A 24,833-nucleotide genomic window follows, 5' to 3' on the forward strand; every position below is an offset into this window, starting at 1 on the left:
AAGTACACTCAATCATCACACATTAAATTCTTTCTCCAAAATGTATTGTGTTCAGAAAGCTATCAATCGTGTTTTAAAAAAACAATTTAGTTAAGACTTGAAATGCAAACCAGACCTATTGACTTTGGCAGTTCTGGTTCCTTTGAAATCAATATCTTTACCAGACATGCCGCTCCTTGCTACACACATACTTAAAATATCAGAATATTTGATAAACTTGACCAATGTTTTTTCACTCTGTACCCCAGAGCCATTCACATGTAATAAAACGGTCTTGATATGTGTGCTAAGTAGGTTTCTAAGCCTTTGTGAGCCTTCTTTATTGAAAAAAGGTGATTTTGTGGGTGCGACCCTTTTTTAACATTACATATTCTTTGTCAATCCCTTACACATCTCTTTATTTCTATCATGTAGATTGCACTCAGTATTTAGTTTGTAAAAAACATAAGTGCCAGGGCCCTCGTCAGGAAGCCACTTCCGCCTACACTGCCCATTGTCACTGTCAGCACTGCTAACTACTGCAACAACACACCTACTAACCATCACACTCCTACAGTTGTGACAGTTCTGACTATTCCAGGCCCCCAAAGAGATAAGAATGGCTTTGGCAGCAGGTATTAACCATTTTAAACGCATACTGAATTAATAAACAACTGTTGTTGTGCTAGTCTCTATTAGACAAACAGCGCCACCATATGACAGACTGTCATAAGTCCTGGTGTTGACAATTAAGTGCCAGTGCTGAGCACCGGAAACCACAGGCTCATATTAAGCATGTCGGTCTGTAACGCAACTAGTGCTCATGTAAAGCGCTCTGATACCTTCGGGTCAAGTTTGCACTATATAAAGCCAAACCGACATGTGCACTTGGGTATCTCCAGGCTATTGCTTGGAGATATCGGCAGGCTCAGGAGCACAGACTACCAGTCCCTGCTGGAGCGTTGAACCAGCTCGCTCTGCCCAATCCCTATGCTTGGGTAATACCAGCATGAGAGTAGCATCTGGATTCGTGCAGGGGACTCTGGAAGCCTGTGTGAATATCGTCTGAAGAGCCGACGGACGTAAGGCTGCAGGTACATTTTTATTTATTTTATTCTTCCCACACCACACTGCCCCGCCGATTTCCTAAGCTAGCGGCCGCCACTGTGTGGAACCTTGAGCGCTTTTTGCACTGGTCCATTGAATGTCTATGCAGAGGCAACAATGAGTGCTGGTCACAGGCTGTGGACTCAGGTATTCCTGAGGCTCACTCAAAGCCTGCCCCAGAGGTTAACATGGCCATCTTTGTTTAATCAGCGGTAGCACCCATGTACAGGGCAGTGCGACTAGTGTGGCCGCACTGGGCGCTGACCTGAAGTAGGCACTGACTGGAGAAGGGGTGCTGTGTTTAGCATAACTTAAGGTGTAAAAGCACCTGCTGCACAGTTCCTTGGGTGTCCAGCTATCAGGCAGCACAGAAATGTCAAGATAACTCCAATGTTCTAGATTTAGAGAGACAGAGAGATCGATGTTTTGTCTAGTGGCAGCTTTGACTCACCATAAAGTAGCGCGGAGGGTGAATATGCCTGCTGCAAAGAACCGATCTGTATTTTATGTGGATAGCTGAGTGGATTAGTAAAGCCAGCCTTTATAAGCACTTTAAAACAAATGAAATGTATGCGAGAGAAGGGCTATGAAAAGATGAGGGGTACTTTTGCCGTGTGGTAGTGAGGGAATACAAGGAGGAAGTCATGGGGATGGGTGCAAAAAATGATGGTTGCACATGGGGCCACAGGCTCTAAAACCGGCCCTGCCCGTGCATACCGTAGTATACTTTGTGATAGTAAAATCTCGGCTCATATTCCGGGATCTGCATAGGCTACAGACCTCTACTTTTCACTCAAGCCTGTCATTCTACTGTTCATGGTACAGATGTATCATTCTTCAAAGTAAGAGTTCTGACCTGACCTTGACATTGACTGATTTTGCCGCATGGCCTTGGTCTTAACATTCACACTCTCTTCCATGATTTAGCTTTCGAAGCTAAACCACAGGTGCCACCAGAGATGACGCTGCAGAGTCTTACCACTGCAGGCCCAGTGCCTGGAATACTTTGGTGGGACCCAGGGCATGCAGAACGACGTTTGGATCTGCCCTGCGTTCCCTACATTTAACAGGAACTACAGAAACAGTCTGAAAGGATCCCTTTGAGATATTCATACAAGATCCATCTCCTGTCAAGCAGCTCATGCCAAGGGTTCTATGTGTTGTGTCAAGGTGTGCACATTTGCACAATCCTCTCCTATTTTTTACGCTTGGGCAATGCCTCAACCATCCCTACACCCTTAAGATTCTTATTTGTATAGGACCCACTAAGACTTTCGAGGTGATTTAAGTGCCCATCAGTAAGGGCACCAACATGGTGTCTAAGTGGGCTCAGAGATTTATTTCTTGACGAAGGATGGGCACCCAGGGTGCTGCTTCCAGAGGCTGTGCTTTTATTATACTTGTGTCAGACAAGCACATGCCCAGGAACTCATCGCACAGGTTACTGTGAGACCGCAAAGGATGCTGGGAGCAGTTTTAAATGTTTAAGAACCTGGTCTTACTGGAGGTTCTATTTCTTTCTAAAAAACGAGCTTCTGTACGCTGTACACACAGTTTTGGTTTAGCACGAAATTTTCACAACTTCTTCGTGAACCCGTCATTTGTTCAACTGACATTATTCGTCATTTCATGTATCTTATAATGCTATATCACTAAAAAAATGAATTCCACATAAAATAGACTGACATTGCTGCAGGCATTGTTTAGAACACACATGTGGTACCCTAAGTGCATGTACATGAAGCCTTACTGATATACCTGTTGGGGGAGCCTGGTTCATAACCATAAGGACTATAACACAGAGTGGCCGATTTACAAAGCTATTTATGAATCTGTGGCAGTGCAAAAAAGTGCACCAAAGGGATCCCTGGTCGCACCATGCACGCCTTGTAGACCATCATTCTAAGGCCAATTTATAAAAATTGTGTGTGGTGAGAGACACACTTACACCTCCAACATCAAAAGATATTGACACATAAAATGCAAATGACTCACAAAGACACACATCAAATGTATGCCTACATAAGGAGAGAGAGAGAGTGTGTGTGTTTTTTTTCATGGACAATTGTATAAACGTGTGAGTGAGTAACATCTATTGCAGATGTCTGTGTGTGGTATTGCCATGACCATGTGTTTTATATAGTCATAGTTTGTGAGTAAGCATAAAGATGTAGAGCTCTCCAGTAGTGCAATCAATCGCCATAATGGAGGCGGCACCCCTGGTTCCACACCATTCTTTTTTCATATAGCACAAACTTGACCCGAAGGTATCAGAGCGCTTTACATGAGCACCAGTTGCGTTACAGACAGACACATTCATTTTGTTAGACACGGGGAGATTAAGGGATTTGCTCAGAACCACAGGATGTTGAGCGTCCCTGCCGAGACTCGAACCCAGTTCCCTAGCTTGATCATCTTGTCTAAAGAAGAATATCTTTGATGTAGCATGCATATATTATGACTGTTTTGGTTAAAAACATTGTTGTGACTAACAGGTCATCTTTGACATTGCTCGCAGGATAGTGCTTAATTGACCCTTTTTGTAATTTAACCCTAGCTTCGAGGTCGACCGCTCTAGCCGTTAGGCCACAACCTGTTGAATGCAGTCCCAGCTGGCAAACAGTCTCTGCCACAGTAGCCCTGGCGGAAGCAAGCTCCTTTGAAGTCTGCAGCAGAAAGCTGAGATGACAAACGTGGATTTGTCAATGCGTTGATAGCGCTCTGTTTGATTTCTTTTGATTGCTTTTAAGAATATCTCATGCTTGCTGTTGACTCGGAGTCTTCTGTGGCTCACAGTTAGCATTTGGAGCTGCTTGGGTATAAAACAGGCCAGTAAGCCAAGAACCACATTTGGTGCCACAGGGAGCTTGGGGGTCTCTCACATCTCCTAGTTAGGGGCACGGACAATGTCTAGGTGCATACCTTCTCCATGGGTACGGGGTTGCAGGAGTTCGAGACATTGAACTTTAGTTGAGACAAGTGAAGAGTCACGATCACTGGCTCTGACAGAAATGCTGACTGTTGCAGCACCTCAATGCAATGCTGAACTGAAGTGAAAAAGGGTTCCCAATGGCCGCCCAAACAGGTCTGGGTTAACAGGCCGTGACTCATGACTCAATTGCACACCAGAGCAGAGATGTGCGCTGGAGCTAGAGGAAGAGTGCCGGAGCTAGAGGAAGAGTGCCAGGGCTAGAGGAAGGCTGCCGGAGCTAGTGGAAGACTGACAGAGCTAGAAAAAGAGTGTCAGCGTACAGGAGGAGTGCCGGAGTTAGAGGAAGAGTGCTTGAAGTAGAGGAAGAGTGCCATAGCCAGAGGAAGAGTGTTGTAACTAGAGGAAGAGTGTCATAGCCCCAGAGGAAGAGTGCTAGAGGAAGACTACAGGAGCTAGAAGAAGAGTGCCGGAACTAGAGGAGGAGTGTCGGAGCTAGAGGAGGAGTGTCCGAGCTAGAGGAAGGGTGCCGGAGCTGGAGGAAGACTGCAGGAGCTAGAAGAAGAGTGCTGGAGCTAGAGGAGGAGTGCCGGAGCTAGAGGAAGAGTGCCGGAGCTAGAGGAAGAGTGCCAGAGCTAGAGGAAGAGTGCTGGAGCTAGAGGAAGAGTGCCGGAGCTAGAAGAGGAGTGCTGGAGCTAGAGGAAGACTGCCGGAGCTAGAAAAAGAGTGTCAGAGTACAGGAGGAGTGCCGGAGCTAGAGGAAGAGTGCTGGAACTAGAGGAAGAGTGCCATAGCCAGAGGAAGAGTGCTGGAACTAGAGGAAGAGTGCCATAGCCAGAGGAAGAGTGCTAGAGGAAGACTGCAGGAGCTAGAAGAAGAGTGCCAGAGCTAGAAGAGGAGTGCCAGAGCCAGAGGAAGACTACCAGAGCTAAAAGAGTGCTGGAAATAGAGGTAGAGTGCCGGAACTAGAGGAAGAGTGCCAGACCTAGAGGAAGAGTGCCTAAACTAGAGGGAGAGTGCCAGAGCCAGAGAAAGAGTGCCAGAGCTACAGGAAGAGTGCTAGAGCTACAGGAAGAGTGCTGGAGCCAGAGGAAGAGTGCTGGATCTAGAGGAAGACTGCCGGAGCTAGAAAAAGAGTGTCAGCATACAGGAGGAGTGCCGGAGCTAGAGGAAGAGTGCTGGAAGTAGAGGAAGAGTGCCATAGCCAGAGGAAGATTGCTGTAACTAGGGTAAGAGTGTCATAGCCAGAGGAAGAGTGCTAGAGAAAGACTACAGGAGCTAGACGAACAGTGCCGGAGCTAGAGGAGGAGCGCCGGAGCTAGAGGAGGCGTGCTGGAGCTAAGGAAGACTGCCGGAGCTAGAAGAAGAGTGCCAGAGATAGAGGAAGAGTGCCGGAGCTAGAGGAAGATTGCTGGAGCTAGAGGAAGAGTGCCAGACCTAGAGGAAGAGTGCCGGAACTAGAGGAAGAGTGCCAGAGCCAGAGAAAGAGTGCCAGAGCTACAGGAAGAGTGCTGAAGCTACAGGAAGAGTGCTGGAGCCATAGGAAGAGTGCCAGAGCCAGAGGAAGAGTGCCAGACCATGAGGAAGAGTGCCAGAGGAAGAGTGCTAGAGGAAGACTGCTGGTGCTATAAGAAGAGTGCCAGAGCTAGAGGAAGAGTGCTGGAACTAGAGGAAGAGTGCTGGAGCTGGGGGAAGACTGCCGGAGCTAGAAAAAGAGTGTCAGAGCTAGAGGAAGGGTGCTGGAGGTAGAAGAAGAGTGCCATGGACAGAGGATGAGTGCCAGAGGAAGACTGCTGGTGCTAGAAGAGTTACAGAGCTAGAGGAGGAGTGATGGAGATAGTGAAAGAGTGCAGAAACTAGAGGAAGAGTGCCGGAGCTAGAGGAAGAATGCCAAGCTAGTGGAAGAGTGCCAGAGCTAGAGGAAGAATGCCAGAGCTAGAGGAAGAGTGCCAGAACTAGATGAACAGAGCCAGAGCCACAGGAAGAGTGCAGGAGCTACAGGAAGAGTGCCGGAGCCAGAGGAAGAGTGTTGGAGCTAGAGGAAGAGTGCCAGAACAAGAGGAAGAGTGCCAGAGCCAGAGGAAGAGTGCTAGAGGAAAACTTCTGGCGCTAGAAGAAGAGTGCCAGAGCTAGAGGAAGAGTGCCGGAACTAGAGGAAGAGTGCCGGAGCCAGAGGAAAAATGCTGGAGCTAGAGGAAGAGTGTTGGAGCTAGAGGAAGAGTGCTTCAGCTAGAAGAAGAGTGCCGGAGCCAGAGGAAGAGTGCCAGAGCCAAAGGAACACGCTGGAGGTAGCTTAAGAGTGTTGGAGCTAGAGGAAGAGTGCCAGAGCTAGGGGAACAGTGCCGGAGCTAGAGGAAGAGTGCCGGAGCAAGAGGAAGAGTGCGAGGTCTAGAGGAAAAGTGCTGGGGCTAGAGGAAGAGTGCCTGAGCTAGAAGAAGAGTGTCAGAGTTAGAGGAAGAGTTCCGGAGCTAGAGTAAGAATGCCAGAGCTAGAGGAAGAGTGCCAGGTTTAAAGGAAGAGTGCGGGAGTTAGAAGAAAAGTGCTGTAGCTAGAGGAAAAGTGCTGGAGCCAAAAGAAGACTACTGGAGCAAGAGGAAGACTACTGGAGCAAGAGGAAGACTGCTGGAGCTAGAATAAGAGTGCTGGAGCTAGAGGAAGAGTGCCAGAGCTAGAGGAAGAGTGCCGGAGCTAGGGGAGCAGTTCTGTAGCTAGAGGAAGAGTGATGATAGCAATTATTATTATTATTATTTTGTTTTGCAGTTTTATATAGCTTGATGCCGACCTGAAGGTATTGGAGTGCTTCACATGAGCACCAGTTACGTTACACAAGGACACAATCATTTTTCTATTTGTGCAAGGCAATGGGAGATTACGTGATTTGTCCAGAACATAGGATGTGGAATCAATGCTGACACTCAAACTTGGTTTCCCCGTCCCACAGTCGGCAGCTCTGATCGTTATGCCACATTCATTTTTCGTCAGGAAAACATTTTGTTTCACAGTTGATGCTTACACATTTTCCCATCAGTGCTGGACATTAAGCCCTCAAGGGAGCACCCAAAAAACGTTAAAAAGCCACAAACAAATAACATCTACTTTTGAAGTCAAATATATCTTCAGTTTTGGGGTGTTCGCCATTGAAACAATTAAATAATAAATAGGCGACTTACAATATTGTTCTACAGGACATTTTCTTGCTGAAAAAATGTGTTTGCAGAAGCCCTTACTGAGTGAGCAGGATAACACTGCACTGAGCATCTAGAAATAATTTCAAAGCATTGCTGGGATGTGTAAAATACACAAGACACACCTTTCCTTTTTATGCCTACACTTAGGTTTGTACTCTGCTCACTGCAACATAGAATGTGTTTTTCATTAGCCAGAGGGTGATCCTGTGTTTCCATGAAAGACACAATAATGAAAGCGGGTCCAGTGCAGATAAGGTCCAATCCCCGCACAAAGCAAAGATTAAAGCCATTGTTGTGATAAGTAACTTCCTATCAGTTTACACAGGCGTGCATGGCTTCTGGGCTGGGGAGTATGGACATGGCCAAACACAGCATACATGGGTGGAATCAGAAACTGACTGGAGAGAGATCACTCTATTATTGAAGGCGTTGGCTGTGGAATATGTTTAATGCAAAGTCTCAGGTTCAGACAATGGGAATCTCGGCCACAAAAGATGATGTCTCCTCCGTTGGTTCTCATTAATAAAATTCTGATTTTGGTTTTCCCAAATGGTCATATGTTATTTATAGGGCAATGATATGGAGGAGATTCTGATAAAACTTCCCAAGTATATTTTCAAAAGAGCTTCTCGTACACCAAGTAGCCGTGAAATGTTGGTCTTCACAATCCACGTGTTTCGACTGAATGCCCCATGACGTTTCAAAGTGACTGGTACGACAAAACCGAATAATCCTGACTGCACGATTTAGAATTGACCAGAAGAATGAGGTTGTGACTGCCTTGAAAAAGCTCCGGCTAATTTGCTGGAGCGAAACATGTTGATTTTGAATGTCTACAAGAGATACATATTTCACAACTGCTTGGAGAACAAGACTATTTTTTTTTAAAAGGTACATTTAGAGTTGTATTCGGATCCCCTTCATCACTTTGGACTGACTTAACTGGGCAAACCAGTTATTCCCAGTGGGAATCCTTACTATACCCACTATCAACCATAAAAAATGTAGTAGTACCAGCCCTCATAGTACTTTAGACTCTTCAACAAATTGTATTATTTACAACATGTAGTACTCAGGGGCGTAGCATCAGGGGGGTGTTTAGCGTGTTACACCCCCCTTAAACAATGTATTCTGTGGTAAATAGTCAGGTGCAAGTGCTTTCAGTTGGGTGTTGGGAAGTGTTTGTTGGATTTCACTTGCTATTTTTACATGTACACACACCCAAACTCTTTCTCTCACTCACTCTCGTCTCTTTTTCCAATGCCTTCAGAAATGATGATTAGTTTGCAAAATATTGTTTTAAGTACCCCTAACAATCCACACTCCTTTCTCTTTGCACTGCCTTTTAAGGCAGCCCACCCCTTCCTCCCCTCATGTCCTGCATCTCACATAATGTATTTTAACAAGATATGCCTGCGATATTGTTGGGAAATCTAAAGCTCCCCCCCCCCCACCCCCAAATCTTACTGACCAAGCTACACCCCTGGTAATACTGAAAACATAATGCGTCCTTGTGTAAATCACTTAGGTATAACACTGAACCATAGGCTGAGACATAGCAAAGAAGTGGTTTAACTACTGTTTGCATATATTTAGGGTGTTGCATGCGACAGCTCATTTATAAAGATATGTTAATAAAAAGGTAGCAGAACTGTGACTGCCATGTTGGTAGTGGGGCAATGGGATGTGTTGGAACTGAGATGTAAGTGGTAAAAACAGAGCTCAGTTTTTTATGTCTCGCAGCTCCATAGAATCACAGTGGAAGCAATTACTACCTACGGGCATCATGCTTAATTTCAAAAGAACAAGAATAATGTGTTAACTGCAAACAGAAATTTACCAAACTGTAAAAATGGGTGTCGATCATGTTGAAGCTACTGAATCGCAAAAATTAAAATAGTGAAACCTTATTTCAGCTAGTGCCCTTTATCTCTGACCTCTGCAGTAAACGCATACAAGTGGATCTTAAGGGTATTTGAACACAAAAGTTTTCAAAGGTTATGGGTCGACTTTCCAGGTGAGACTTACAATGCGGTTGTATGACAGAGGTATGCATGAATGAACCACGCGTGCCTTTACAACGCTGTCCTAACCACAAATACGTCCAAACCACGCATTCCTGACACATGCATGTCTTTACCATGTAATGTTGTGTTAAAGGCATGATTCGTAAAGGGACATGTGGGGTAAAGATTAATGCTACCCTGACACCCCTCCCTGCCCTAAACCCTAAGCCCTAAGCCCTAAAATCCTATCCCCCTACCTCACCCCCCCCCGGCCTGAGGCCTACAACCTACCCCGCCAATAAAAATACCCCTTCCCCTTCCCCCACCCTGTGGCCTAAAACCCAGCCCCCTACCAAAAAGTACCCTGACCCCAGCCCCCACGCCCTGACCCTAAAACTTACCAATGCACTGTCCTTAAGACTACTACTACTGCTTCCACTGTCCTTAGGCCTAAAACCCTGCCCCCATTAAATAAACTACCCGACCCCCCTGCTCTGAGTCGTAAAACCATCTTTACACCTAAAACTTCCTCCCAGCCCTTAACCCCGTACCCGAAGCCCTAAAACCCTGTCCCTTCCAAAAACCACCCCTACCCCCCGCCCTGAGCCCTAAAACTGACCGACCCCTAAAAACTTCCCCTCAAACCCCGCCCCAGCCCTTAAAACTACACCTCCCCCGCCCTGAGCCCTAAAACCTTGCCCCCTTCCAAAAACTATCCCAAACCCCCCCCGCCCTGAGCCCTAAAACCGACTCCACCCCTAAAACCTATGCAGTTCAATTGACAATACTAACACTTACCTGTCAGTGTCCGGAGCTCCCTGTTCCAACTTTTCCTCTTCTTCTCCCCGCCCATCTGAACACTAGACTTCTATTTGCAATCTCCGTGGTTAAGGTAGATGCGTGGTTCAAGCAAGCGTGGTTACGCATGCGGGGAAACGGCATGCGTGGCTCAGCCCACGTTGTAAGGGCCGTTTTCCTTACAATGCAGATCTTCAGTGGGCAAGTTTCATATTTCAGGTGCTCGAGTGGTGATCACTTGTATTACACATATGTGTCCAATAAAAACTGACAGATAAACCCAGGACTACTTAAAAACGAAGGAGTCTTCATCTTTTGTTTAAAATCTCCATTCAGATTTTGATCACAAACTCTTTAAAAGTATTGAAATTAAAAATTCCAAATGGACAGTTATTTTTCCTGTGTTCGGCTTGGCTGAAATATATCCTGTTTAGGTTTTGACTACAGAACTACCTGGAACGGGTCGAAATACTAGTTACCGACCAATTGCCAAAAAACAAATGTAATCAATTCTCAGGTCCACCTAAGGTTGATGGTATGCATGGTTTATCGAAATCTTGCACAAGAGAAGCCTAGCAGCCACATTTTGGACCTCCTGCAGGCAATTCACTAGAGCGTCCGCAACTCCTAGATAGAGGGTGTTAGCATAGTCAAGGTGTGAGGTGATCAAACCCTGTGTTGCCACTCTCCTAGCCTCCAGAGAAAGGAGGGCAAGGAATTCTTTTAGAGTGCGGAGCACAGTGAAACATTTGCCCTCCACCGCAGAGATCTGCGGCTGCGTGGAAAAAGCGGTGTCCAGCTTCACCCCCAAGTTTTTCACCATGGAAGATGGAGGGAGCGGGACCGGCAGCGCAGGGGGACAAAGGTCTTCCCGCCCAGGTAGACACATGTGATTTAAATTAGATAATTTCCGTCTTTTCCTTATTACATTTAAGTTGACTACTCTGCATCCAATTGAAAGCGGCTCACTTGCAGTCAGTAAAAGGCGTTGCAATTACGGCATGGGATCCATCGACGGCAAAGAGCAACTGAATATCATCATTGTATGAGGTGATTTTACACCCAAACGGTTCAACTACAGAGGCCACAGGTTGACATGAAGACATTAAAAAGGGTAGGGCTTAACAAAGAGCCCTGCGGCACCCCTTGATTGACTGACTTGACCTCAGAGGAAAAAGGGGAGCGCCAAACCAATTGGCCTCTAGAGTCCAAGAAAGACTTTCACCAGTCCCACACAATACCCCACATGGCAGACTGTTGGGGCAGGAGGATAATGTGCAGGACGGTGTCAAAGATGGAGGATATGTCAAGAAGAATCGAAATTTGCCTAGCATTTGTAACGGTAAGTTTCAATTCTATTAAGGACACGGAGGCGAGGATTATGCTTTTCTTTCTTCGCATTTATTACAAATTAGAAAAACACAGCAGCCTTAGAAAAGCTCATAATGCAGAGAAATGCTTCAAAACCAATAAGAAAGCATTTTTTGTTATATAACTCAAGGAAAACAATGTCTCTGGGACTACAACTCCCATTACAACGATATAACAGTCCGAAACAGAAGTCCTTCCTCTATGTCCACAATCCATAGATAGGCAGTCCTTTCTCCCTGTTCCTCCTCTTTCTTCGCGTAAGTTACGCCATCAGTTCATTGGTCTGGCTTGGAACCATCATTTCCTAACAGAAGAAACAGAACTGCGTCAGCGTCGTAACGGACAATTCAGGATTTCACAAGTGAGTCAACTATGCAAAGTTTCAGATTTAACCATGACGGAAAATTTCAAAAACCTGATTACTTACTGCCATACGGGGGGGTGTCGCTTGACGATATACTGGGTGGGATAATCCTCGCCTCCGTGTCCTTAATAGAATTGAAACTTACCGTTACAAATGCTAGGCAAATTTCGATTCTATGGCAGGACCGGAGGCTCAGATTATGCTAGTTCAAAGCTTACTTACCACCAAGCTTGCAATATCCACCACCGGCTTAAAGTAAAACCTCTTAAAGGTGGAATCGGAGGACCAGTCCGCGGCCCGCATCAAATCCTCTAAACGAGCCCCTGCAGAGAAAGCCTTAGAGGCCATGGCCCCTCTGGCAGAGTGAGCTCCGAAACGTTTAGTATCAATACCTGCCTCTTGCATGACCCAACGCACCCACCTGGCTATGGTGGGGGAAGAGACCGCATGGTGTGGTTTACGCAAGGCAATTAACAATTGTCTCTCGCCCGGAGGGCGAATGTCCCAAGTCATATCTTCATAAGCTTTCAAACACTGAACAACACATAGCTTCGGGACATCCATGAAAGCCGGGTACGAAATCGTTCTAGAAGCCGACTTTGTGCGGCGACCAATTGTGAATGTGACACCATCTGGTGAGAACACTCGTGCTGAGACATCTAGAGCACGCACATCTGACACTCTCCGGCAGGACACCAAGCACAGTAACATAGCCAGTTTCGCCGAGAGTTCCTTGACCGATAGGTACCTGTTAGGTTGCCAGGACAAAAAAAGATTCAAAACCAAATTGACGTCCCAAAGGACTGAGTACCGGGGCTCTGGTGGCAACGCTAGTCGGACGCCCCGCAAAAGTCGGCATACGAAAGGGTGTACTCCGATCGGAGCACCGTCAACTGGGTGATGCGCCGCCGATATAGCGGAACGCACAGCATTAATCGTGCGGTAGGCAAAACCACCCTCGGCCAATTCCGTCAAATAATTCAGCACGGGTACGAGTCCTGCGACCAAGGGATCCAAACTCCGTCGAAGACACCAACGCACCCACTTAGACCAAGCGGATTTGTAGCGCTTCGACGTACTGGCAGCCCAGGCCTTGGATAACAGACCTTCAGCTGCTCTCGAAAGGCCCGGGAGCGACCAACGTCTCCTGAAAGCCTCCATGCCATGAGGCGGAGAGAGCCGTGAACGATGAGAGGATGAGGATCCCGATCCGGGTTGAGGAGCAGGTGAGGAGACCGGGGGAGTAGGATTGGAGAATCCCAGGAAAGTTCCAGAAGAACTGGAAACCAGACTTGGTACCTCCAGAGCGGCGTCACCAACACCAGCTCCACTTCCTGCCGGCGAACCTGCGCCGCCGTCCGCATCACCATCGAAAAAGGTGGAAACGCAAAGGGCTTCTCCTTGCTCCAGTCCTGGAGAAACGCATCCGTGGCCTCTGCCAGCGGATCCGGCCTCCAACTGAAGAATCTCGGGAGTTGGTGATCCAAGCGGGACGCAAACAGGTCCAGTGAAAAAGGACCCCACAGCCCGTTGAGTCTGCGAAAGACCTGGACATCCAACATCCACAGACTGGAATCTCGAAGGTACCTGGAGTGCCAGTCTGCCACCTGGTTGGCCTGACCCGGCAGGTACTCCACCATCACCGATACGTGATGATCTAGGCAGTAATCCCAGAACTGCTTTGCCAAATTCGCCAGTGCACGGGACCTCGCGCCCCCCAGGTGGTTCACGTACCGTACTGCCGAAACATTGTCCATTTTCAATAGTACGCACGACTTCACCGAGTCCCTGGTCCAGCAGCGTACCGCAAAGGAACCCGCCAGAAGCTCCAGACAGTTGATATGCAACTTCTGTTCCTCCAAGGACCAAGTGCCGCCTGTTGAAAAATCCCCACAGCGCGCTCCCCAACCGACTCTGCTGGCATCGGATTCGATGACGAGGTCCGGGGAAGAACCGAAAATTGCCCGACCATTCCAGGCTTCCATGTGGGTAAGCCACCACAACATTTCTTCCTTGACCTCCTCCGATAGGGGAACCATCTGGTCGTAGGACACGCCTCTGCGCAGATGATAAGCTTTGAGGCGCTGGAGGGCCCTGTAGTGCAGAGGGCCCGGAAAGATGGCCTGAATCGAGGACGATAGCAGGCCCACCACTCTGGCAACTTGACGCAACGACGTGTGAGACTTCGCAATTGTCTGTCGCAAGACGTGCTTGATCTTGGACATCTTCCGGGGCGGAAGACTCAGGGAAGCATTGACGGAGTCTATGACAAACCCCAAAAATTCTACTCTCTGAGAGGGTACTAGAACCGACTTGTCTCCATTGATGACGAAACCGAGCTCTTGGAGTAGGTCGACCGTCCGGTCCAGCTGAGAAAGCAAGCTGTGTGGACATTGCGCCATCAGTAAAATGTCGTCTAGATAGACAATTAGACGAATTCCCTGCGCTCGCAAGAACTCCACCACGGGATGTAACACTTTGGTGAAACACCACGGGGCCGAGGATAGACCGAACGGAAGAGCCGTGAATTCGAACACCTGTTCCCGCCAAAGGAACTGGAGGAAGCGACGATGAGGAGGGTAGATTGGAACCACAAGATAAGCATCCTTGAGATCCAACCGTACAAACCAATCCTGTGGAAGGAGGATATCTCGAAGGAGATGAATTCCCTCCATTTTGAAATGATGATAGACCAACCACCCATTGAATTCTTTGAGGTTGATCACCGGACGACGACCTCCACCGGGTTTGTCCACTAGGAAAAGATTGCTGAGGAAGCCTGACGGGTGTCGAGTTGATTGACGAATGGCCCTTTTGCGGAGAAGCTCCGCGACCTCTTCGTCTATCAACTGGGCATCGGTCGCTGAAAAGGTTATAGGGCGCGGGGCGCACACCTGGAAAGGTTGATCGTAGAATTCGATATGAAAACCGCGGATAGTTTGCAATACCCAAGCATCCGCCGTAAGGTCTACCCACGCCCTCCGAAAGGCCGCTAGTCGGCCGCCAATCTGAACCTGCTCTGCGGGGATAACACTCACCGTGTGTGTTGGAAGCGTTGGAGTTCTTTCTGAAGCCTCGACCTCCGAAACGTTGCCCTCTTGTAGGGTAGAAAGAGTTGAAGTTGGCTGAGGTGTTGTACTGTCCTCGCCCGGAGCCTTGCCCTCTGTTGCCGGCATTTTGCCCGCCACGGCCGGTCCCGCGGCCCCTACCGCGACCGGCCCCCTGGGAGAAACGCTGATGGAATACGCGTTTAATACTGGACTGAGCTCTGTCCAGGGACGTAAAGGTAGCCACGAACTTCCCTAACTCTTTAATGAACGGTTCTCCGAAGAGCCCACCTTGGGCAACCGCTCCTGCCTCTGAAGAGGCTAAGTCTCCTAACTTAGGGTCCAGCTTAATTAGGAAAGACCTCCGCCGTTCGGTGGAGAGGGCGCAGTTGGCGTTGCCCAAGAAAACAATCACCCTCTGCGCCCAATTCGACAAAACGTCGGGGTCAATGGCGGAACCAGTAGCTTTAGCCGCCTCTGCCATGTCTAGGATCTTAGTAATGGGTCCTACTGCGTCTAGCATTTTGTCCTGACACGATCGCCAGGATCTGTCAATGCCCTTACGTGGGTCCTTCATAAACTTTGCTAGAAACGTTGCCATTTTTGCATCTAAATCCGGAGTCATGGCAACTTTTCCCTCTAAGGTGGGCCTAGGGCATTCCCCACGGAGGCATCCCCTGGCCTCCTGCTCCAGAGGCTTACGCAACCGACTAGCCACAAACTTTGCCACCTTGTCACCCGGGGCCCAGGCTGCGGAGCGCGGATGCATTATTTCATCCGGATCCAGCATACCTGAGCTGTCCAGCGGTAACTCAGTGGCCGAGCTCGAAGGTCGCCAGGAACGCACTGATTCCTCTTCACCGTCCGAATTCGGGGAGTCCCCCGGGGACGAAGGGGCAGTCTCAGTAGCTACCACCGAGGCGGGGGCCGCAGGCTGGTCAGGCGGGGACTCTGTCGCCTTAGCTAAAAAAGCGTCACGTAGACGCTCAAAGGCACCCTTGTCCACCCCCTGAGCACCCTCCGACAACCCCCCCTTGCAGGGCTTCTTAGGAGCAGAGGGGCCCTCCCCTGATGGACCTGGGAGGTTATAAGGGATTCCTGACTGCGCCTGCGCTAGTTTGGCGCATTCCTCAACTATGCGCGCCGAAAGACGCTCCTCCATAGGGGTTACCACTTCCGTGACACAGCGGTAGATAGAGCTGTCTACAGCTTGGTAAAACTCCTCATCTTGTAAATATGAGTGGGAGTCACCCTCATAATAATCGTCCTCCATGCTGCCCAAAGGTAGCTTAAGGGATTGACACTCTACCCAACAGGCTGGGTATTATTTAGAATTAGGGCAGACCGGAGGACTGCAACAGTTTTGGTTGCCAGAGACTGGCAAAATTAGGGTGCACTCACAACCCCCAGCGCGCAGACCCACCCCAGGGGGACCAGGTCAGCTGCCTCACCGCGCGCTGCCACACCAATGTAACACGAGTGCCAAAACCTGCCAAGTCGGCGTCAACGCGGTATAATACCGCAGTACAGACCCCCACCGGGGCGTTCACGTATGGGGCAAGAAGGTACAGACCTGGTATACGGGCGTTTTGTGAGGCAGAGTAGAGGGCTCGGCTCCGCGGCGGTTGGTCTCCTCAGCGCGGCTCCCCTGTGAGGAGAAACTCGCGCTGGAGACCAACGAGACGCGGCCGCGCCCCCTAGCGGTCTGCTGCGCACCGCAACACACAAACCGGGAACAGTCGCGAAGGAAGCGAAACGGCGCTTCCGCGACTAAATGGGACTCTGAAACGGAAAAGAACAACAGAGACCCATAGCCCCAATAAAAACAAGCATCACAGTGCATAAATACAGTACGAAATTCCCTTAACAACAACAACTGTGAGAGGGAAAGCAAAAACACTTAACTGGCTGCGGAAGCAGCGAAGAAAGAGGAGGAACAGGGAGAAAGGACTGCCTATCTATGGATTGTGGACATAGAGGAAGGACTTCTGTTTCGGACTGTTATATCGTTGTAATGGGAGTTGTAGTCCCAGAGACATTGTTTTCCTTGAGTTATATAACAAAAAATGCTTTCTTATTGGTTTTGAAGCATTTCTCTGCATTATGAGCTTTTCTAAGGCTGCTGTGTTTTTCTAATTTGTAATAAATGCGAAGAAAGAAAAGCATAATCTGAGCCTCCGGTCCTGCCATAGAATCAAGGCTGCAATTGCCCCCAAATCCAATGACCATGTAATAGTCAGAGATGTCTAGATTTGCAGATTCCGTACTATGACTGGGGCAAAAGCCCGATTGACTGGGATGTAATAACTTGCCTTGCTCAAGATACTCACAGGCTGAGCATTAACCAGATTTTCCAGCATTTTAGGGAAGGCCTGGAGAATCGGAATGGGCCTATAGTTGCAAAAGATGTTTGGGATCCAGTGCCCGCTTCTTGAACAGAGTGACCACTCTAGCCAGTTTCCATGCGGCAGGCAACACTCCCGAAGAAAGAGAATGGTTGAAAATGGGGTAGATCACAGGATTGATAACGTCACTAAAAAAGTAGGGGACATTAGACTTGACAAAAAAAGATTTTTAAAAGCCCAGGTGCTCAGTCTTATATCAACAGGGAGCCTCCTCAGTAGTATTCTGATAGTCCCCAATGTGGACAGTGAAAATGGAGAAAAGAAAGAATCCTCTCTACCATAAATAGCCACCAAGATGCCTGGGACAGTTAAAGAGTTTGCTGTTGTCAACACGCGTGACTGGCAAAGTTTGAGTCTTGGTAAGGGCACCCAACTATTAAATCTTTTATAGAACGATAAATTGAGCAATGTAACATTATTATGACTCTAACAATGCAATAGTGATTTGCAGCGCTTCTAAAGGAAAACATGGGGATAAGCACAATATAGAAAACATTTTGTAGTTATTTCCTGTGTTCCAACAACAATAATGTTTTTTGGGTTGCATTTCTTCTTTTGGTGCCTGATATATGCTGAGAGCCATTGGAATTATCTGTCAATGGGGTCCAAATGATGCTGTAGACTTGTTTAAATTGTACTACATGGAAATGCAAATTATGCCGCAATTATGTGGCACCTCTCTGCGTTAAAAAATAGCTCTGCAGAACAGGGTTGTGTATTTCATATACATTTTGTAAGCGTCTTAGACGGGTACTTTAGTTTTCATTACACTGGGCATAAAACGAGAAGAGACATATTTGCTATCTTTCTAAATCTCGAGTACCTGTTCAAATAACTGCAGTTTGAGCACAGTGTCTGTGATGGGGACAAGAATTTGAAACAGAAAATATCATGACAAAAAAGGTATCATTCTATTCACTCTGTTAAAGTTACATTTCAGTTATTTAATATGTTGTTTCCTGCAGCCTATAAAATCCCTTCTATCAGTCTTTATATCATCTGGACAACAATGTCACCTCTTTAAGGGGCTCACGGAAGCATTCACCAGTTGACACAGATCAACTTGTGTCTGAGGCATCCTAGGAACACATGTGGAGCAGTTTCAGTCATTATCAATCCATTTGAACTAAAACCATTTTTGTTAAGATATGCAAATTATGCAGCCAATGATGGATTGTGTGGCTAGCATCGTAAATTTGTATTGAAGTGGAGCTGCAACATCCTGATCTTCAGCGACCATGGGTATGGTCAAATGTCTGGAGAGTCAGTTTTAGGCTAGGGAAGCCAGTGCTTTAATCCCAGCTCCTTCACTTGACACAGTGTGCAACTTGGCAAATTACTGAATGTTCCTTTGCCTCAGTTTTAGGTCTCGCCTGTCGATGTGCATGCGCATCGAGCTTGCGAGACTATGGGGGCTTAAACACTCTTTAACTAACTTGCAAGGAATCGTGGCGATTCCTTGCAGTGCCCGTGAAATTTAAGCTCAATGCGCATGCGCATTGAGCTTAAAAGCGCGTGCACATGCCCCTCTGCCCTCTCCCCACTCTCTCTCCCCTCACGACGCTCCTCCCGCTCCGCCCCCTCCCCACTCTCTCTCCCAGCACACCTCCCCCTCCAGCATCCACTCCCCCCTTGTCTCTCTGTGCCCGCCCCCACCACTCCTAATGAGCTGCTTGTTTTCATTTGCAGTACACCATGTGCGCATTTACTTTCATAACGGTGGCTCACCGTTTTAACTTGTTTTAATTTCCCAATCTGACCAAAAGGTTTGCCGATGCCTGACGTGCTACTGACCTCTCCACAGCCATGCCTACCTAATGGAGTACATGCTTGAATATATGTATATAGCCAGGCAAATATAAAGTACAACAAAAAAAACATTTGTCGCATTTCTTCTCCCCCCTCCCTTGCCTTCCCTCCGTCTCTTTTTTTTTTTTACCCGCTCCGCCCCCTCCCCGCCGTGTCACGTCTCTCTGTGCCCGTCCCCACCACTCCTAATGAGCTGCTTGTTTTCATTTGCAGTACACCATGTGCGCATTTACTTTCATAACGGTGGCTCACCGTTTTAACTTGTTTTAATTTCCCAATCTGACCAAAAGGTTTGCCGATGCCTGACGTGCTACTGACCTCTCCACAGCCATGCCTACCTAATGGAGTACATGCTTGAATATATGTATATAGCCAGGCAAATATAAAGTACAACAAAAAAAACATTTGTCGCATTTCTTCTCCCCCCTCCCCTGCCTTCCCCCCGTCTCTTTTTTTTTTTTTACCCGCTCCGCCCCCTCCCCGCCGTGTCACATTTGTCTTCCCCCTCCCCTTCTCTGCCTTCTCCGTCTAGGCTCGTTTTGCTTGTGGGAGAGTGCAGGGCAGAAGCTGCAGTGCCTCCTTGAGGCCCCTGCACCACTCCCCCCTTGTCTCTCTGTGCCCGCCCCCACCACTCCTATTGAGCTGCTTGTTTTCATTTCCAGTACACCATGCGCACATTTACTTTCATAACGGTGGCTCACCGTTTTAACTTGTTTTAATTCCCCAATCTGACCGAAAAGTTTGCCGATGCCTGACGTGCTACTGACCTCTCCACAGCCATGCCTACCTAACGGAGTACATGCTTGTATATATGTATATAACCAGGCAAATATAAAGTACAACAAAAAAAACATTTGTCGCATTTCTCCTCCCCCCCCCTTCTCTGCCTTCCCTCTGTCCTTCAGTTGCTTCATGCCTTTGCTTGACCTCTTTTCCTTCATTCTTTTCGTAACCTCTACTCCTACTCCGCCTTTCAGCATCCTTTCATCCCCTTCCTCCTCCCCCTCACTTCAGCCCTCCCTTCTCGTTTCCTCTCTCTTCTAAACACGTCATTCGTCCCTGCCTTCAATATCCTCTCTTCTTTCCCTCATCCGACCCCCTCCATGTCCATATTTACCCTTGCCCCCTTTGCCCCCTCCCCTCCCCTTCCCTCCCTGCCCATCCCCATCACTGTTGGCCACACCATTGAATTGAATTAATTCCGCCATGCTGTTCGCAACGGGCCCACCCCTGCAGCAGGCATTGCTTGAAATCAAAGGCGCTTGGAGGTCTCCACTGGGTTCTCTTTGTTTTCCGCCCAGGCGCTGCTTTGATCCGTGGCTGATTATTATGAGAACCCGGAGGGGCTCCTGGCCCCCAGCGTTAAGGGCTCCTCGCCTGCAATCGGATACTTTTAGAGTCTGCCCTTTAGTTTTCACAACAAAGCAAAGACAACCCTGAAAATGTCCATGAAGTATAAAACATCTTAATGTAAATTGTCCGGCAAATTCCCACTGAACACTAACGGAGTACATGCTTGTATATATGTATATAACCAGGCAAATATAAAGTACAACAAAAAAAACATTTGTCGCATTTCTCCTCCCCCCCCTTCTCTGCCTTCCCTCTGTCCTTCAGTTGCTTCATGCCTTTGCTTGACCTCTTTTCCTTCATTCTTTTCGTAACCTCTACTCCTACTCCGCCTTTCAGCATCCTTTCATCCCCTTCCTCCTCCCCCTCACTTCAGCCCTCCCTTCTCGTTTCCTCTCTCTTCTAAACACGTCATTCGTCCCTGCCTTCAATATCCTCTCTTCTTTCCCTCATCCGACCCCCTCCATGTCCATATTTACCCTTGCCCCCTTTGCCCCCTCCCCTTCCCTCCCTGCCCTTCCCCATCACTGTTGGCCACACCATTGAATTGAATTAATTCCGCCATTGTGAGAAGTTGGCCTGATAGGTAGTGTTTCCAATTCTGGAACCACTGGTTATCAGTCCAAACAAACCCCAAAGATGTCAGGTTGTAAGTCAACCTTGTAGACAAGCTATCCTAGTGGTAGCATGGACTAAGCAGCCTTAAAGGCTTAACTTAAGAGGTCGTGTTAAGCGAGCTGTTTTACCACATACAATCCTGTAATCAAATGAAAGGACACCACACAAGTATATATTATAAAAATATATGTATTTATTTCTAAATTACTCCCCAGTACTCTTTATGAGGAAAGGGGCACAAGCGTTAAATCAAAAGCACTGTTACACATATAAAGTTGCACGTTTATGGATGAGGGCGGGTGGCCACTCAGACCATATATCAAAAAAGTGGTATAAGTAACACTTTACGAACAATGGTTAGGCCTAGGGCCTAGAGATTCGCTGGGAGCAGTCAGGACAAGCAATGAAGAAGTCGGGAGTAGCCCACAGGAGACGGGTGCAGCACGGAAAGTGCGGCGCGCACCAATGCACTGTCAATGGTGCGTAAAAGTCAGTTAAAGTGAATAAAAAGATACTTCCGCTGAACCTAGGAACACAAAACTTTAGACACAGACCCTAGAGGTGTGTACCAGTGTAAAGACACCGGCGTTGCAAAGTTACCTCACCCACAGGCCGTGGGTGCACAGGGTCGAAATGGCGTCGGGTTCTGTCACGCAGGTTCTGGGTGCTTGGAGCTGTTGCAGCTGCAGGCGCTGTGAAGCAGAAGTGTCCGGTGCGATCCAAGGGTGGATCGATGTAGAAAAGTACCTGAAAGCAGAGGGGACAGAGTCTGGGTCACTCAGCAGTGACCAGGGTGGAACCAGGACGGAACCAGGCAATGTCGGGCGCAATCAGGCGGTTGTCGATAGGCTTCTCTCCGCTGTCACGTGGGCTCTGGGGCATCTGCGACGTCCAGGAGCAGGTCACGATCTGTCCCACGTAGGCTCTCGCCGTCAGCACCGTCGGCTTGAAGATTGTAGCAAACAGCACTTGGCAAAAGCAATCCACGCGGAACCGGGAGATTGCTTATCACTCGAACCAGGAGGGTCAAAGTGGGTGCTCCTTTTTACAGGAGCTGGTGCAGATCTGGAGCAACCAGAAAAGCAAGTCGGATTTCAAAGTTCGTCGGCACAGGGGCCACAAGCCAGCTGGCAAGTGACCGGGCCAACGCGTCGAGCGCACACAAGCAGAAGGGCCCCACGCAGCACTCAGCGAGTGTGGAGGGGTGAGCTTTGGTGCAAGTGGAGCTCGGGGCTGGGGCTTCTCAAACCCCGGTGTACAGCTTCGAGGGTCACTCGTGGGCCGCACGGTCAGCGTCTCGTGGCCTTTTCAAGATGGCGTGCCCCACGCTTCCGGTCGCCTCCACGGGTCTCAGCTCTGCAGGGACTGTGGATCGGGCAGGTAGAAGGCAGGCAAGCTTGATCTCGTCGATCTCTGTCGCTCGAGTTCCGGCGGGAACTGCAACAAAGCAAGGGTCGAGGGCTGGATGGTGCCTGTTTGCACAGGGTGGTCACTCCTTGACCACAAGGGAGATTCTTCAGTCTTCTCACGTCGTGTAGAAAGTCGAAGGGTCCAGATTTCGTTTCTTATGTTTCTTCAGGATGATCTGAGGTCCGTTGGGACTGCTCCCCCTCTTATTCGAATCTCGGGGGTTGGACATCCTGCTAGGTCCCCTCCTATGGGTGGGACCCAGGAAGGGGGTGGTTACACCCCTCTCCTTTGATCCTGGCCGCGCTGGGACAGGGGCTGGGAGGCCCCAGAACCGGTTTGGCCGGATCCTGCAAGGGGCAGCCTTGTGCTCCCCAGGCAGTGTCTGGTTTCATTGAAACCTCCCTACTCCAATCCACTATCTCCTGTCTGGGGTGGTTTGACACCGCCCTGTGACAGGAAACTCTTTGTCCAGGCCTCCTCTGCCGGGTTTCGGTCAGCAGCAGGAGGTCAGACCCGTGTCTGTGGCAGGGGCATCCATTTTGTGGATCTGAGGCTCATTTTAAATCAACCGCGTTTCAGTAAAGTAACATGTCTTCTCCCTCTAGAAGGGTGGAATGCTACCCCCGTCGCCAGAACTGGCGAGGGGGTAGTATTCCAATTCGTATGACACCTTACACGACATGTTTTGATAAAGCCAAACCAAAGTTGCTATATAACCGCGAGGATTATAAGGCGCTTAAGAGTATATGGTATGGCGTTATCCCGGATCAGCTTAGGGAGTTGTTCCCGACAGCTGCAGACAGGCTCAGCTCATGCCAGAGCACCATCTCACATAAAACCACGCACTCTGCCTCCAGGATTGATGAGGCCTTCCATAGGAGTGGCTTACAGGCTATATATGTGTCCAGATATAGGTTTAGATATAGGTATACTATATCTAAGCAAGGGGTGATTACACCCACTTGCCCCAGCTGAGTGATCAGCCAGTTGTGTCAATTTAAGAACCAGCCAGGGGTGGCAAAAGCTATGCTTCAGCCCCTGGTAGGCCTTGGTGGCACCTATGCCCTGGGCACCTATAGTGCATGGTACAGGGGCTGACAAGGAGTCCATTTCCAATTGTGGTATGTACCTATAGCACATGTATTATGAATTTAGAGAGAGAACAGCAGGCTGGGGGTCTGATTAGCAGGCCCACAGCCTCAGTAAGTCGAAAACCAGTGAAGCAAAAAGCAAAAATTGGGGTGACCATAGGATAGCAGACCCTACTCTCCTACATAACCCCCCCCCAAACGCAGGGACATTAAACTTAACCTTGACCAGATAAGTCTTCATGTTCTAAGTGGAAGTACCTGGAGAGACCATCTGCATTACCATGGTCAGTCCCTGGGCGGTGCTCCACTGTAAAGTCCATCCCCTGTAGGGAAATGGACCACCTGAGCAGTTTGGGATTTTCACCCTTCATCTGATTTAGCCACAAGAGGGGCTTATGGTCTGTCTGAATTAGGAAGTGAGTACCAAACAAGTATGGCCTCAACTTCTTCAGGGCCCAAACCACAGCAAAGGCCTCCCTCTCAATAGCTGACCAACGTTTCTCCCTGGGGGTCAGCCTTCTGCTAATAAAAGCAATGGGCTGGTCTTGACCATCTTGATTAAGTTGTGAAAGCACAGCTCCCACCCCCAACTCAGAAGCATCTGTCTGTACAATGAACTGTTTGGAGTAGTCAGGACTCTTCAGGATAGGTGCAGAGCACATGGCCTTCTTCAGGTCATCAAATGCCTTTTGACAGCTAACTGTCCACTGAACCTTTTTGGGCATCTTCTTGGATGTCAAGTCATTCAATGGTGTCACAATGGACCCATAGTTCTTTACAAATTTTCTGTAATACCCAGTCAGGCCCAAGAAGGCTCTGACTTGTGTCTGGGTAGTTGGAGGAGTCCAGTCCTGTATGGTCTGGATCTTGCTCTCCAGTGGTTGAACTTGACCCCCACCTACTAGGTGGCCCAAGTACACAACCTTGCTCTGCCCTATCTGGCACTTAGTAGCCTTGATAGTCAGGCCTGCCTTTTGCAGGGCCTCCAGAACCTTCTTCAGGTGGATCAGGTGATCCTCCCAGGTGGAGCTAAAGACAGCAATATCATCTAGATATGCTGCGCAAAAGTCATCCAACCCAGCAAGGACTTGGTTCACCAACCTTTGGAAAGTGGCAGGTGCATTCTTCAAACCAAAGGGCATTACCACAAACTGATAATGTCCACTAGGGGTAGAGAATGCTGTTTTGGCTTTTGACTCTTCAGCTAGTCTGATTTGCCAGTAGCCAGCTGTCAAATCAAATGTGCTCAGAAACTTGGCAGAAGCCAATTTATCAATGAGCTCATCTGCTCTTGGAATGGGATGAGCATCTGTCCTAGTGACAGCATTGAGACCTCTGTAGTCCACACAAAACCTCATTTC

This window comes from Lissotriton vulgaris, chromosome 5, assembly GCF_964263255.1.
Source record: "Lissotriton vulgaris chromosome 5, aLisVul1.2, whole genome shotgun sequence".
Lineage (NCBI taxonomy): Eukaryota > Metazoa > Chordata > Amphibia > Caudata > Salamandridae > Lissotriton > Lissotriton vulgaris.